Source organism: Rhinolophus sinicus, linkage group LG06 (genome assembly GCF_036562045.2).
Source record: "Rhinolophus sinicus isolate RSC01 linkage group LG06, ASM3656204v1, whole genome shotgun sequence".
Lineage (NCBI taxonomy): Eukaryota > Metazoa > Chordata > Mammalia > Chiroptera > Rhinolophidae > Rhinolophus > Rhinolophus sinicus.
The window spans coordinates 34,965,293-34,981,179 of NC_133756.1; positions in this window are offsets into that span (position 1 = coordinate 34,965,293).

Below are 15,887 nucleotides of genomic sequence, written 5' to 3' on the forward strand. Positions count from 1 at the left end.
TGGCACTGGCTGGTGGGCTCGGGGGCCGGGCTGGTGAGAGAGGCTGCAGGCCTCACCCGGCTTCCCTGGAGCTGCTTCTCCCTCTTGCGGTGGTTGGCGAGGAGGAGTCATGTTTCCACACTCAGAACGGGTGAGGTTGTTTAGTCCCAGACAGGATTGTTTGGAGGCCAGCTTTTGGTTTAAGGGAATTTGGAATTTGAAAAGAAAAAAACAAACCCAAGCCTTTTCTGCCTGGCCCTAAAGAATCTTCAGCAGTGGTTAGCATGTCAAACAGGGCAGCCCTGGGGCGTAGCTTTCAACTAACAAAGCTCTTGGTTTTGCTTCTAAAAAGCTTCCTTGGTATTGGTTGCAGTGCTATCACCCTCGCACAGTTTAGCAGGTGCCATAAAACCGTTCTCCCCAGTGCAAAACTGTAGATGAAACGCCCCTTAATTCGGTAGTGAAATAGTGCAAGAGGCAGGTGATATCCATAAGCACAGTGAGGGGCTTGGGCAAGGTTCTGTAAAACTTGTCAAATGGCTTCTCTTAAGAAAATCTACCGTATCTTTACATAAGAATCCTAGTTATGTTTAAATCATGATTATAGATGTACGGGATTTTAGAAATCCGCGAGTTTTCAAATGACAAAAACTAAGTTCCAAGCTTTGAGGCGACTTGCCCAAAGTCTCAGATCCTGTTGGCAGAGTTCAGATTTTGTACTTGTAATTAACACTATCACCAGCATGAAACTGATGCTAGGAGTCAGTCATTTAGTACAGAAGATTGAGACGTTGCTTGAGTGATTTGAAGCTGTGGAAGTATGAATTTGGAAATTAAGCAGCAATTTGAAAGGTTATGACTTAGTAACAAAAAGAAGAGAAAATGTTCTAGAGAGGAGTGGTATAATGGTCTGCAGTGGAGGGGCACCAAAAATAATTTTCCTCCCACCTTCTAAGCTCTAGCTGGGATAATCAAACTTATATGAGACAGATTAACAGGAGAAAATATCTAAAATTTGTTGTGGATGTGCAGGAGAGGGTGCCATAAGAATCTGAGACCCATGGAGGCATTGAGCAGTTGAGGCTTATATGCCATTCTGGACAAAGGAGAGGGAGGGAGAGATCTGGGATTTCAAAGGGAAAGCAGGCAATATACAGGTAGACAAAAAAGAGGAAACATGTGGTAAACAAATTCTTACTGGGCCACCCAGAAACATTGTACACAAAAGAAAGTTCAGCAAACAGCCTTGCTAGATTTCTCCCTGTCTGCCATAGTTTATATTATGAGGCTAAGGGGATGTTCCCTTCCTTTAAGCAGGTTTTTCTACCTGAATTCTTTTAGGCAGCTAAGCGCTGGAGGGTCAAAGATTTTTTTCTGAGTCTTTTGCTTCTTAGTAACCAGTTTAAAATCAGTATCCCAAATGGCATATTTTGGGGTGGTAAAACTTTGGTCCCTCTCGGTAGAGTTTACCTTAGCTATTGAACTTAAACGATGGTTTAGATGGAGATACAGCTGTTTTCTGAACGGGACCAATGGGTAAAGCACTTGCTTCTGTAAAGGCGTGCAAAGAGATGCCGGTGTCACATCTCGAGAAAGCCTCTGAGACTTGTTTTTAGCTGTTTCCATATTGTTTATGGACTCACTCTGCATCATCCACCGTCACAGCTGACGGTTTCTCTAGATAAGAAAATATCTAAAAGTCAGGGTTGTGTGAAAAGGGGATGTTTGGGTTTCTATAAGGTAACTTCGCATATCTCTGCTCTTACCAACTTTTATCAATTTCATAGTGTGGTTCTTGGAAGTAATTTTATTTCTCTCATTATCAAGTTTTTAGGAGTCACTTTATTATCTTTTCCTTATTCCCTTACATCAGGATTTCTCGGGTGGGTTATAAACCACCTGCATTAGAATCACCTGGGTACTTGCTAAAATGTTGATTCCTTGGATTCCTCAATTTGGGTGAAGTTTTTATGGGGAGGGGGGCGTGGCAGGTGGGTGCGGGCTACATTCTTAGGAATGGGGGAGCCAGGATTTCTGAAGACTGTGGAGCTGAGCTGCTAATTTGTTCATTGCTGTATCTCCAGCTGCTAAACAGGGAGGAGGCTGTAGGGAATTCTGGTCTTCATAGCATCTGTCTTTTTATAGATGTCTACATTTCTTTGAATTTTAATACCCATTCTTTATTCTCTTTTAACTCTGCTTAGTCAGGGCTTACACTATTCTGTAGGGAGTGAAATTTATTAATGAATTGCAGTCAGTATATGTTGAAAATGCTAATATAATATACAATCATCAAATGACTGAGTTTACCCTTGTTTAATCTGATTTTTATGTTTTCAATTAAAGGAGATTCATTAAAAATCAATTAGTCTTCAGCTGTATTATTATACATGTCTAAGACATGAGTGTGTGTGTGTGTGTGTGTGTGTAGTAATTCCCAAATCAGGAAAAAAATATCCTTTGGTGAACTGCTCCGTAACTATAGTATAGTATGTACGTGAGAAATCTGGTAAACTCAGGGTATGACAGTAACATTGGTAGAAGGGGATTTAGAGAAGAGGGGTCAGTTTGTGAATTTTTTTTTTTGGTGAGGAAAAACTGCATGAAGTCTAAATGACTCTTTGCTTTGAAGGAAATTCAAGAACTTGGAACATCATCTCCTAGTGTAGTGGCTGTTTATTGACTAATGATTACACACCATCCTTTTCCCTTATTCGCTTTCCTTATAATACCCAGATTTTTCTTAGGCACCCCTTTTGTACGTGGTCTGTAAGTTCAAAGAGATACACTACTGCTGGCTCCGGGGGAAGATCTGGATTGCCTTAAGCTAATAGCTTTCAGTTCCCCTTGATGTGGTTAGTGTGGTTGGATTTAAGCCAGTGAAAAATGCTGAATCTTCCATATTTTATAAAAGTCCTTCCAGCTGCTATAGGACAGTTTTGGAATTAGGTAGGCACCCAGCTGAGGATACCTAGCAACTACCAAACATTTGGCAGATACCATAAGTAAGGGGGGGGGGGATCCCAAAATACAATTCTGACAAAGTTAGAATATGAAAGTTAGGAAGTTGTGCCAGAACCACAGTAATACCTGATTAGCAGGTCATCTTGCATTTTTAACTATAACAAGAATCATTGGTGGCATGTTCCAGGAGCCTAGACTGTGAGGTTCAAAGATCTTTCCATAAAAATAGCCCTGATTTTAATTTTTATTCTTCCTCATTGTGCAGACAGTTGAACTAAAGGACTATTAATTCCTCAGAGTACCTATATTTGGGGACTAATTTAGGAATTCAACCCAGTTTTAAAATTTCTAGGAGAAAAATTTATTCCCGGTTTTAACAGCAAGTGATTCATAAATGGATTTTTTAAATACAAGCCATTCATTAGTTTAGAATTTCTTGTATCTACTGTGTTTCCTTGTAAATAAGACCTAACTGGAAAATAAGCCCTAACGTTTTTCAGGATGACATCCCCTGAACATAAGCCCTAATGTTTCTTTTGGAGCAAAAATTAATATGAGACCTGGTCTTATTTTTGGGGAACATGGTATGAGAGGCTTGGTAGTGTATAAGAAAGAGCACTGCTCTAGGAAGAACGCAAAGAATATTGATTCTAACCTAGCTCTGCCACTAATTAGCTATAAGACCTTCTCAGGTCCTCCCTGGTTCTTTGTTTTCTCTTGTGTAAAATGAAGGAATGGAAGTAGATTTCTAAGATTCTTCCAGTTCCAGTAATCTATAATAAATTCATCAGTGCCAGAACACACATTTATTTAACACTGACTTTAGTACTAAATTTTATAAATGTGGTTTGAAAAACATTTTTCTGGATTTGATTTTGTTCTTCTGGATCACTAAATATTATTCATGAAATTAATTTTACCTTTGGGCATTTAATTAAATACATTAGTTCAGATCATTCTAATAATGGTACCAAGATAAAACTAAACATAATGTAGTAGAGATCATTTAAAATGCATTTTTCAATTGATTCTAAATGATTTAAAATGTGCTCATTTATTTTTCAATTATTCTTGTGATGTATTGATTTAAGAGGACTTTCATTATTTCCCCAAATTGTTTTACTGCTTTATAATTTTGTTATATTACTGATTTAATAGCATTCTTTAGAAATTTTAAACCAGATAATTAATATTATATATGTATATATTGCATGTGTGTATAGCTGACATTAGACATGTATATAATAACATGATTAACATTACATATATTTCAAATATATTTATACATGAAATGCTGCTTACATTGTCATCCATGAAGCCTACTTTATGCCAGGTACTATGTGTCAGGTTCCAGGGATAAAGAGCATGTGGTTATTGGTTGCAAAGAGCTTATGGTCTGTTGAGTAAATTAATCAGGTAAAATGACAGTTGCATGGTCTGGTAACGTATGAAAAAATTTCCATTCACTAATATTCAGGGAGTTGATAATTAAATAATGTATTTCAATTTTTGCACATTAGATGATTGATGATATCACATGTAAGTGAGAGTGTGGCAAAAGGGACGCCGTTTTGGAATGATTGTAAATCCTACCCCTTTTTGTCCCCTTATCCTGTTTCATTTTTCTTCTTAGATCTTATCAGCATCAACATATACATTTATTTGTATATCATCTGCTTTGATCCATTGGAATGTGAACTTCATGAGGAAAGGGATTTCAAATGTTTTTGTCCACTGCTTAAATTCTTAGTGCCTATAGTAGTAGTGCCTGGAACGGAGTAGGTTTTCAACAAACACTTGTTGAATACATGAATGGTGTAGATTTTTGGTACAATATAGCAGAGTTCATGCAAAATTGAAATTGCCTGCATTATGACTTAGAAATTCCACTTTTAGGAATGTAGCTTACAAGTGTACCTGATTTTATGCACAGAGATGTTCACTTGAGCATTCTTTAAGTAGTGAAAAAATCGAAAGTAAATAAAATTTTTATCAGAAGGGGAACAGGTTACATAAAGTATGCCAGCCATATTCATGCTTTGGAATATATATGTATGTGTTGACATGGATATATAGATATCTAGGGCATATTTTTAATTGAAAAACAAGTTGCAAAAGAATGCATATAGTATTACCCAATGTGTGTGTGTAATTATAAATACACACACATATGTTTGTATGTAAATTTATACTAAAAAACCTGGAAAAACACACACTAATCTGGGAGAAATGAAGGAATCTGTAAATGTTTACTCCATGTAAAATTTTTATTCTTTGTGTCTATAAAGATTTCTTTTTTTTCTATTGTTTGAAATTTTTATATTGGGCATATGTTAATATCTAACTATAATAAAGAAACAGGTAATATATTTCTTAAGCACTGTGGCAACCATAATCTATGAGGAATGTATAGGAAAGCCATGTATAGGGAAACCTAACTTTCGGAGAGCCTGTGTGAGAAGGAAATGCCCGAGCTAATCTTGACAAATAAACTGGAGTTAACCAGGTGACAAAAGAAAAGAAGGAAGTCTCCTTATGCAGAGTAGCTTATGCAGAGTTATGGAGGTATGTAAGTATGGAATTTTGGGGGGATTGCAAATAATGTTTATATGATTAGAGTATAAAGTGCAAGGAAAGGAAGAGTGAGATGAAGCTTGAGAAGTAAGTGTGGATCAGATCATGAGAATGTGTATATGCGGAGTAAGCATTTGACATTACATCACTCCTCAATCTATTGTTGATTAATCTTGCTTCTGACTTTAAAAGTCATTGTCCTGCATACAAGTCACATTGCAATTGGAATCTTTACACATACTTTGTATGTTTCCCTGTAGTTTATCCTCCATGAAGCATCCAGTTACCTTTTCATCATATAGTTCCTTTTATTATTTCCCCTTATATTGCAGTTACCTTTTGTATTATATCTCTATACATTAAAAAACCCATCAGACAACATTGTAATTGTTGCTTTCAAATATCAAACATTTTTAAAGAACTGTACAGGATAAAAATAGTCTATTGTATTTACCCGGATAGTTACCATTTCCGTTGCCCTTCCATCATTCTCAATGCTGCAGGCATCTTTTGGGCATTATTTCCCCTCTGTCTGAAGAAGTTACTTTAACAATTCTTTTGAAACAAATCTGCTGTCTGTAAATTCTCTTACTTTATTTATTATTTACCTTCATCTAAGAATGTTTCGATTTCACTCATTCCTAAAAGATATTTTCTCTGGGGATGGAATTCTGGGTTAATCATTATTTTCTTTCATTATTTTACAAATGTTGTTCCGTTTTCTTCTGGCTTCCATGAGACAGCTGTAGCTATTTGAATAAATGTTTACCTATAAGTAGTGCATTATTTTTCTCTGGTTGCTTTTATGATATTTTCTTTGTCTATAGTTTTGTGCAGTTTGATTATGATGGATCTTGGTATGGATTTCTTTGTATTCTATTTGGGTTCACTGAATTTCTTGAACTTGGAAGAATGGTTTTCCTCCAAATTTGGATAGTTTTCAGCCATTATTTCTTCAAATATACATATGTGATATATTTGATATATGTGTGTGTGTGTGTGTGTGTGTATAAATATATGAATTTACTTGTATATAAACATACTCTTTCTTGACTCTGGGACTCAGATAACACAAGTATCAGGTCTTTTGTTGTTGTACCACAGATTCCTGAGGTTCTATTTAATTTTTAAAATCTTATTTTTGTGTTTCAGATTATATAATCTCTGTTGCTTTTTCTTTAAATTCACTAATCTTTCCTTTGTCATCTCCACTCTGCTATGGAGCCAATCCAGTAAGTTTTTAAGTTTGTTATTGTATTTTTTCAGTTCTAAAATTTCCATGTGGTAGTTTTTTATGTATTCTATTTTGTATCAAGAGTTTCTATCCTTACATTTATTTCAAGATTATTTGCCATTACTTTTTGGAATGTTTTTATAAAAGCTGTTTTAAATCTTTGTCAAATAATTATAGACTCTGTGTCATTTCAGCATTGGCATCTGTTGATTTTCTTTCCTTGTGTGAGTTGAGATTTTTTTCCAGTTCATCATATGCCAAGTAATAATTCTGGGTTATATCCTGGACATGTTGAATATTATGAGACTCTGGATCATATTTGAATCCTACAAAAAGTATTGATATTTTTGTTTCAGCTAACAGTGGGCCAAGTTGGGTTCAGACCACAAATTACAACCAGCCTTCTGCAGGTTGTGGTTTCAATGTTAGTTCTGTTCTCAAAGCTTTTAAAGTGCAAAGGATCCTTTTTGTGTGTGCATCACTCACACTGGCCAGTATGGGATCTGAGTAGTCTAAATCAGGGTTCACTTCTCAGAGTTTTTGGTATGTTGTTTAAGGTCAAATACACACATATGTATCTAGGGGTTGATCACAGGAGTTCATAAATAATTTATGTTGTAATGTTTCCCAGGGCTCCCCTTTTAGGTTCTCTGGTCAGAAATGTGGGTCTTTCTTTACTCCATTCACACACTTCCTATGACTTTGTCCACATCTGGTGCAAAGCAGCAGGAGGACAGAGGCAGGTGGGGAGGAGTTGTCTTGCTCTCTTTGGGCCACAGATCATCTGACAGATGATGACGGTTCTCCTTATTTAAGAGTTTTAGGCTCTTGTACTTTTGTGTGGTCACCGAAACACCATTGGATTTCTTGGGGTTGGGACATGGGAAAATGGAGAAAAAGGAAGAAAAATGGAGTTCTTGCTCTTTCTTTCTGAGTATTAGGAGACCTCTTTCCTGTCCCTTGAGCTCCCAGAACTAGAACGGCAGGGATTCTCTTGGTCTCTCTGTTCTTGACCAAATTCCATTTCTAAGTTTTAGGGTGAATTGAGTCTAGGCAAGGGCATTCTATTGTAAACTTACTGCCAGTTCAGTGGTATTTTGATTTCTGGTTTTCTTTCCCAATCTGTTTGCTATAATTTAACTTTCACAGTCCTCAAGTTTCTGCTCCATTAACTCTGTTCAGGTTTATATCTGTATTTGGTGTAGTAGTGAATTACTAACAAATAATTGGTTGATTGATTATGGATGAGAGCTTATTATAGCTTCTCAATTTAGGAATTTTTGAATGAAATGTTTTTTGGAAATAATTTTCTTTTAGGAAGGGAAATTTAATTTCTCTCTTATGAAATTCCTTTTCTAGATATTAAACTAATTTGTTCTTTGTTATCCTGAAAGAAATAATGTTCTTTACATTATTGTTTACTCCTCAAAGAATTTGCTACAGGTTTAGTATGTGATTGATTTTTTTTTTAATGTGATTGATTTTTTAAAAAAATTCTGTTTTATGTGTCTCTTTAGTCTGATTACTGTTTTAAAGTGTACATTTTTGTTTGTAGATCTTTATGTGTTCTAATAATTCAAAATGAAACAAAGACTTCAGTGTTTCTGGAGAAACAATCAAAATCTCAAACTAGGTAAAACCAACCACCATAGTACAAAATATCCTATCTATTAGTTCTAACCTTTTCAGTAACATTTGTTCTTTAAAAATTTACGATGCAATAAAATAACATTTTGTATGTTACTATACTTGCTTCCCTTTTCCGTAAAATTGATAGATTAATTCTTATGACTTAAGAAATAGATTTAAAATGAAATTCTTGTATGATGGACATAAGGAGTAGAAATCATTCTTTAATCTTATATTAAATGAAAGGATTTATAACTATAAATCCACTACTTGGGTATTATTAAGTACTAAAGGGGGAAATACAAAGTGTTCATATGTATCAAAATGACCAAAACTCTAATTTATTTCTGGTTGTCCCTTTATAAAACATATACAAGGAGCAGTTACAAGCAATTGTAAGGGGATTGTTGTAGCTGGTACTTTAAAGCTCATGAACATTGAATACGTATTGTTCCATCTTAACTGTACATAGAGACTCCTTGAGTCTTACTGGGCTTGAGTCATTGGAAGGAATTCTAAATATAGGAAATATGGTGTTATGCACACTGAAATGAACTACTGGACTCTGGTTCAAAATATTTATTGTCTGCCTACTATGTTCTGGGGCCTTGGCTAGATCTGGGGCTATAAGAGTCAGTGTAACAGTTTCACTGAAAGTTATTTAAAATCTAGCAGGAAATACAAGTGAACAAAATAAGGTTTAATTGGTTGTGTAGGATAAGTATTAGATATTGCAGGTGTACCTGAGAAGGACAGCTAACTCAGAGAAGGCCAAGGAAAACACTGAATGTTCAGAGAGAAAGATCCAAATGAAGTGATGATAGAAGCTTTCTTCGACTCGTGGGTAACTCTGTATAAGGTGATCTCCTGAGACCTGTAGCCTGTAAATAGTGATGTTTTATTATTCGGCTTCAATGGTATTTTATATCTTCTAAAGACTGAATGCCTGGAAAAGTTTATATACTTTTTCTCTACTCTCAGTGATGTCAAGAACCTAATTGATACATAATTCTGATCAAATATAAATGAGTAAAAAGTGATTGATCATAAGTAAATGTTATCATGCATCATTATCAATTACTAATAAATAATTTTGTATGTATACATCCCCATAAGCCCAGCTTATTATAATGATCCTTTTTTATGTTGCTTTTTGCTTTGTATTTTTTTTACATTTTATTTTGACATTCAATATTATTTTATATTAATTTCAGGTGTACAGTATACTGGTTAGACATTTATATAATTTAAGAAGTGATCCCTCTGACTAGTCTAGTACCCACCTGCCAATATGCATAGTTATTACCATATTATTGACTGTACTCTCTATGCTTTACATCCCTGTGACTATTTTGTAACTACCAATTTTTCTTCTTAATCCCTTCACTTTTTTCACCCTGACCCTCAACCCTCTTCCCATCTATCACTCCAATAAGCATGTAACCATCTGACACCATACATAGTTAGTACAATATTATTGACTATATTCCTTATGCTATACCCTACATCCTCAGGACTACTGTGCAACAACCAATTTGTACTTCTTAATTCCTTCCCCTTTCTTACTTACCTCCAAACTGCCTCTGATCTGGCAACCATCAAAATGTGTTCTGTACCTGAGTTAGCTTCTGTTTTGTTTGTTTATTCTTTAAATTCCACATATAAGCAAAATCATATTGCATCTGTTTTTCTCTGTTTGATGTGCTGCACTCAGCACAATATTCTCCAGGTCTATCCATGCTGCTGCAGAAGACAAGGACCCATTTCCATTCATGGCTAAGCAAAATTCCACTGTATGTGTATATCTTTATCCATTCATCCATCGATGGACACCCAGGCTTTCTCCGTATCTTGGCCATTGTAAACAATGCTGCAGTGAACATATGGATGCACATGTCCCCTCAAAGTAACATTTTGGGTTTCTTCAGATAAATACCCAGAAGTGGGATTACTGGGTCCTTCTTTGTCTCTTGTTATAGCCTTTGTTTCAAAGTCTATTTTATCTGGTATAAGTATTGCTACCTCAGATATTTTTTTGTTTGCTTTCATTTTCATGAAATATCTGTTTCCATCCCTTTCAGCCTCTGTGTGTTTTTGATCTAAAGTGAGTCTCATATGTAGGCAGCATATGTAAGTAAGGGTCTTGTTTTCTTATCCATTCACCCACACTATGTCTTTTGATTGGAGCATTGAATCAATTTACATTTAAAGTAATTGTTGATAGATATGTAGTTATCCCCATTTTATTTTTCATATTTTTGATCTTTGTTTTCTTCTTCTTAAAGAAGTCCCTCTAGCATTTCTTGTAATACTGGTTTGGTAGTGATGAACTCCTTTAGCTTATTCTTGTCTGGGAAGTTCTTTATGTGTCTGATTCTAAATGATAGTTTTGCTGGGTAGAGTAATCTTGGTTGTAGGTCCTTGCTTTTCATCACTTTGAATATTTCCAGCCAGTCCCTTCTGGCCTGCAAATCTCTTTTGGTTGAGAAATCAGCTGACAGTTTTATGGAAGCTCCCTTGTAGGTAACTAACTGCTTTTCTCTTGCTGCTTTTAAGATTCTCTCTTTGTTTTTAACCTTACCATTTTAATTATGATGTGTCTTGGTGTGGACCTGTTTCGTTCATCTTGCTTGGGACTCTCTGCACTTCCTGGGCTTGTATGTCTATTTCCTTTGCCAGGTTAGGGAAGTTTTCTGTCATTATTTCTTCAAATAGGTTCTCAATTCCTTTCTCTTTCTCTTCTGCTTCTGGTACCCCTATGATGAGCATGTTGGTATACTTGAAGTTGTCCCAGAAGCCCCTTAAACTCTCCTCATTTTTGCTTTGGATTCTTTTTTCTTCTTTTTCTATTCTGATTGGGTGATTTCTGCTACCTTATCTTCTACATCACTGGTTCAGTTCTCTGCTTCATCTAATCTATTGTTTGCCTCTAATGTATTCTTCATTTCTGTTATTGTAGTCTTTATTTCTGACTGGTTTTGAAAAATGTTTTCTGTCTCCATTTTTATATATCTTATCTCTATGCTGAAATTCTTCCTGAGATCGTTGAGCTATCCAGTGTTTTGCTATCCAGTGTTTTGAACTCTGCATCTGATAGATTGCTTGTCTCCATTTTGTTTAGTTCTTTTTCTGGAGCTTTGTTCTTTTATTTGGGACATGTCTCATTGTTTCCCCATTTTGGCTGCCTCCCTGTGTTTGTTTTATATTAGGTAGGGCTTCTATGTCTCCTGGTCTTAGTAGAATGGCCTTATGTGTTTGGTGTTCTGTGGGACCCGGTGGTGCAGTCTCCCTGGTCACCAGAATCGGGTGCTCCAGGTGTGTCCCTTGTGTGATCACATGCAGGTGTGGGACCAGCTTGTTCCGTGTCTCTGCCCCTTCTACCACTATTGCAGTGACCTCTTCTGTATGTCAGTAGTTATAGGGCTTCAGTTCAGCTAGACTTCAGGTGATTCTCAATGATGGCTGTTGCATAGTTTTCTATAATGATTCTTGATGCTATCTGTTGGCAGCTTTCCTTTACTGTTTTCTCATCTGACAGTGGATACACATATTTATTTGCTTGTCTTGCAGTGTTATTTCCAGAGCCCTTCCATTTTTCTTATACCTTATGAATAAAGGATAAGAACTATCATTTGTGAAATGCTGCTGTGAAATTCAGTCCCATTTTTGTTAGATTCATTACTGATTTTATCCTCAGTTTTCCAGACAAATCAGCATGGCCTTCAAGTACTTGATATATTAATTTAATGTCTCTAGTACTAGCTTGTTCTCATATATCTTTTGCTTTCTTTTCTCCTTGTCACTGGGTGTTTCATTTCTGAATTTATTCCTTCAAGTTGCTTCCTAAACACATTCTTGCAGAATAGTGAGAGAAAAATAAGCACTTTTGTTTGGCTGAACAACATGAATAAATGGAGAAGAGAATAGGCTGCAGAGTCCAAAGCCTTCAGGAGAGAAAGAGTGTGACTGAAAGGTGATGGTGGAAATGAGTATTTCTATTTTCGTGAACAAGAGGGCTTTGGGAGGTCAAGATATTATAATTTATTTCTAGGTTATTTGCAGGTGAACTCCAGACCTATGGAATAGTGACAGCACATGAGGACCTAGATACTGTGATGGAGAAATTGGGTATTACAAAAGGTATGAGTAGATGGGCTTCTACTAGGTAGAATGCTTAGTGAAGAATACAAGAAGTTGCTTAGGTTCTGCTTGAATGGCCTCAGTCTCAAGCATGCAGGGAGCTCAAATGTTGGGATGTGCTTATTGGACTGGATTCTATGAAGGAGTTGGCTGACATATTGTGGCTATTCAATAAATGTTGTGGACTGAATCAAGGAACATGGCATGAATTGCAATAGTTGCCCAAAAGGTAACCTTGTCTGTATCTTTAGAGAGAGCTAGTTTGTACTCATGTGAAATAAAAGCTGTACCTCCAGAAGTTCTCTATGTATATTTATGGTTGAGTGGGAAGTTTGGAGCAATGTTGGAGAGAGAAACACTCTTGGATAACATTTGGTCTTTATGCGCATGGTCAGTTTTACAGAAATAATTTAAAGAGGTTTGTCTACTCTGAAATCAAGGGGCCATCAGCAATCACTACAAAGCGTTGAATTTATGTTGTTTTATTATGAGAACTTCTATTAACATAAATCAACACGTAAGAATATCCTATGATTAATGGTCTAAAACAAAAAATGAGATGACTAGCTTTTCACTTAAAATAATTTCTGTTATGTTACTCAGTTGGTTTGTTTCAATATTTTCTCTTTAAATCATAATTAATATAGAAAATATAATGCTTCCTAATCACTGCTTATCCAAGCACTCACAATCTTTAATAATCTTGTTTTGTACTATTATCGTATTTGTTTCGTGAGAAGTATTAGATTTTCTGTTTTAGTGAGAGAATCTTGTTATGAAAGTTAAACAAAGTTGAATTAGGTCAAATAATTAGAATCTGAATGTACATTGATATTAAGATATGTACATATTTTTGAAAATTTTAATGATAGCAATACTAAAGAATAAGACAGTTTTATATTTATAAAGTCAATATCCTAGAGCATTCATGTTTGAAAATTGCTTAACATTTTCATTACAAAGAAGTTTTTAGGAGCATTTTCTATTTGGATCATGTGAAACACAGCAAGTATAACCCAGAGATTTACAACGTCCCAGAACATTACTTTCACTTAATTCAATTCAGTTCAAAAGACATGAACAGATGTATAACTCTGAAAAAACAATGTTAATATCTGGTACCTTTCTTCGGAGAGTTTACACTTTAATGGGGAAAACTGGGATAATTTCAATAAAATACCATAATAGCTGCTTTAATAAGGGCATTCACGGTGTGCTGTAGGTGATTGTAGGAAAGACTTAACCTCAGCTGGAATGTACTGTTTTCCTAGGAATAGTGTCCTGTCTTGTGAAAGAGCACAGATTTTGGGGTCTTGACTACATGCTCTCTAGAAGCTGGAATAATAGTGGGTCTAGCTGGTGTATCCTGGGGTAAGAGTACCTATACTAGAAGAGTGGGTGACTTGGAAAGCATTGGCAGATGCTTCTATGCCAGAGAAGTAATCGAGGATTATAATTGCGGGGCTGCAATGCTGAGGACCTAGTGATTTAGTGTCTCTGTCATGTTCCTGTTGAGGTAGGATCCTCAGGTAGGTATCCTTGTGGAGATGGTGGGCTAGATACAGTTTTTTCCTTTCTACCTTGTCTCTTACCACACCAGTCACCAAAAGATGGGAAAGTGAATCCAGGACAATGAAGTAGTGGGGGTAGAAGCCCTAAGAAAGAGTAGAGATGAAAGCTCCATCAACTGAGTTTTCCTTAAGCTAAGAAATGCTTCTAATCATTTTTACCTGTGCTGAGTGTAGAGGGCCTCCCTGGATACAAGGGAGAAGAGTTTTGGAGAAAGTAGTGAGAGGAGCTCATGCCTCCACAGCAGAGGAAAAAGACCTGCTAATGTTGGGCTCTCTAGTCGGCAAAGTTTACCTCACGGGGATGTTTGTGGGTGACACTCAAAAGTGTCCAGCATGATGTACTCACAGTTGCCTGGACTTCTGGGCAGGGTGGACTTGTGTGTTGGAATCTTATACCACGGCCCAGTACCAATCAGGTGTTAGGTATAGTTGGATAGAAGGAGCCGGGTTTCTTGGGGCCAGAATGAGACATTGCTTTACGTTTTATCATTTCATGCGGTCTTGTCTCTTGTAGGGATTTTCCTGAAACTTGGAGGCTTTGCTTTCCCATAAACTCTAACTCCCTGGAAATAATGCTGTTGCGCATGCTGGAAAACATGATTCTGAAAGTGTTGGCTGTTTGTTGCTGGTGGTGAGAGATGGTGTTGTGCAATATCCAAATGTGTAACACCAAATCAGGTTATTGGAGAGTTTAACAAATTACATGGGGGCACACATTTACTTTGGTTTAGGCTAATGGGAAGGTGAAACTTCACTTTGATATTTACGTAAAACCTTTTCTACATTTGTATCTTTATCATGAGTGAAAATTATTATAAATGAGCACATGATGACATAAACCACACATGAATGAGAAGAACTCTAGTGGCGATGAATTGCCGATAATTTGGAGTTTAGAGAAAATTTCTTCAATAAGGTGAGTTAGTTCTTTCTTGAAGGAAGTCATAGAAGCAGATTGGTATCTATGTTACAATTTGCATTGAACAGCTCATTTAACCTTTATCAAAGGCTTTTCACATCTCACATTATCCAGACAAAAATTTTGTAGCAGTTATCATACCAATTGAAGTAATTAAAGGAAACTAGGCCATAAAGAAGTCAAGTACTGTCTAAAAACACATTTTGTTGACTAAATATCTGAGACTTATGGACCCTGAGGAGAAAACACAGTCCACTAAGAAGGGCTCCTGGCGGCTAACTGGGCTCAAATTTAAAAGGAGAGCCTAGCACCTTTTCGAAACAAGGGCCTCTCTTATAAACTGCATTTCAGGGAGAAGCCTGCACTAAGCTGCCTTCCTCCTGCACTGAACTGCCTTGCTGCACTGTGTTCCCGCCGTATGATCCAGCCTTTATAAAGGAGTTTTTGGAATTGTGGTTTAATTAATAAGACAGACTTTCCCGATCCAATCAGAGCTCTGCAGCTATATCATATTAGCATCTTCACTGACCAATCAGAGCAGCTCCATTCTGACCAATTAGGACAGTGCTTTTATGGACTAATCAAACTACAAGGATTTGGAGTCCTCATTTACATGACAGGCCAGTCAGGTACTAGCGGAAGGGACTTCTGACTACATAAGTCAGCTCCCCTCAGGCTCAGAGAGTGCACTTCCCTTTCCACTGAAAACAGAACACTGCATTTCCTGGCTGGAGCTGAAACACCAAGGAAGTCTTGCAGGAGCAGAGCAGAGCAGAGCAGGCGGAGTGGGCCAGAGCAGATCAGGCCGCCTTGCCCCAGGGCCTCCTCACCCAGGGCTGCCTCACGGCTGTGCTGTTCCACAGCCATGCTGTCTCAT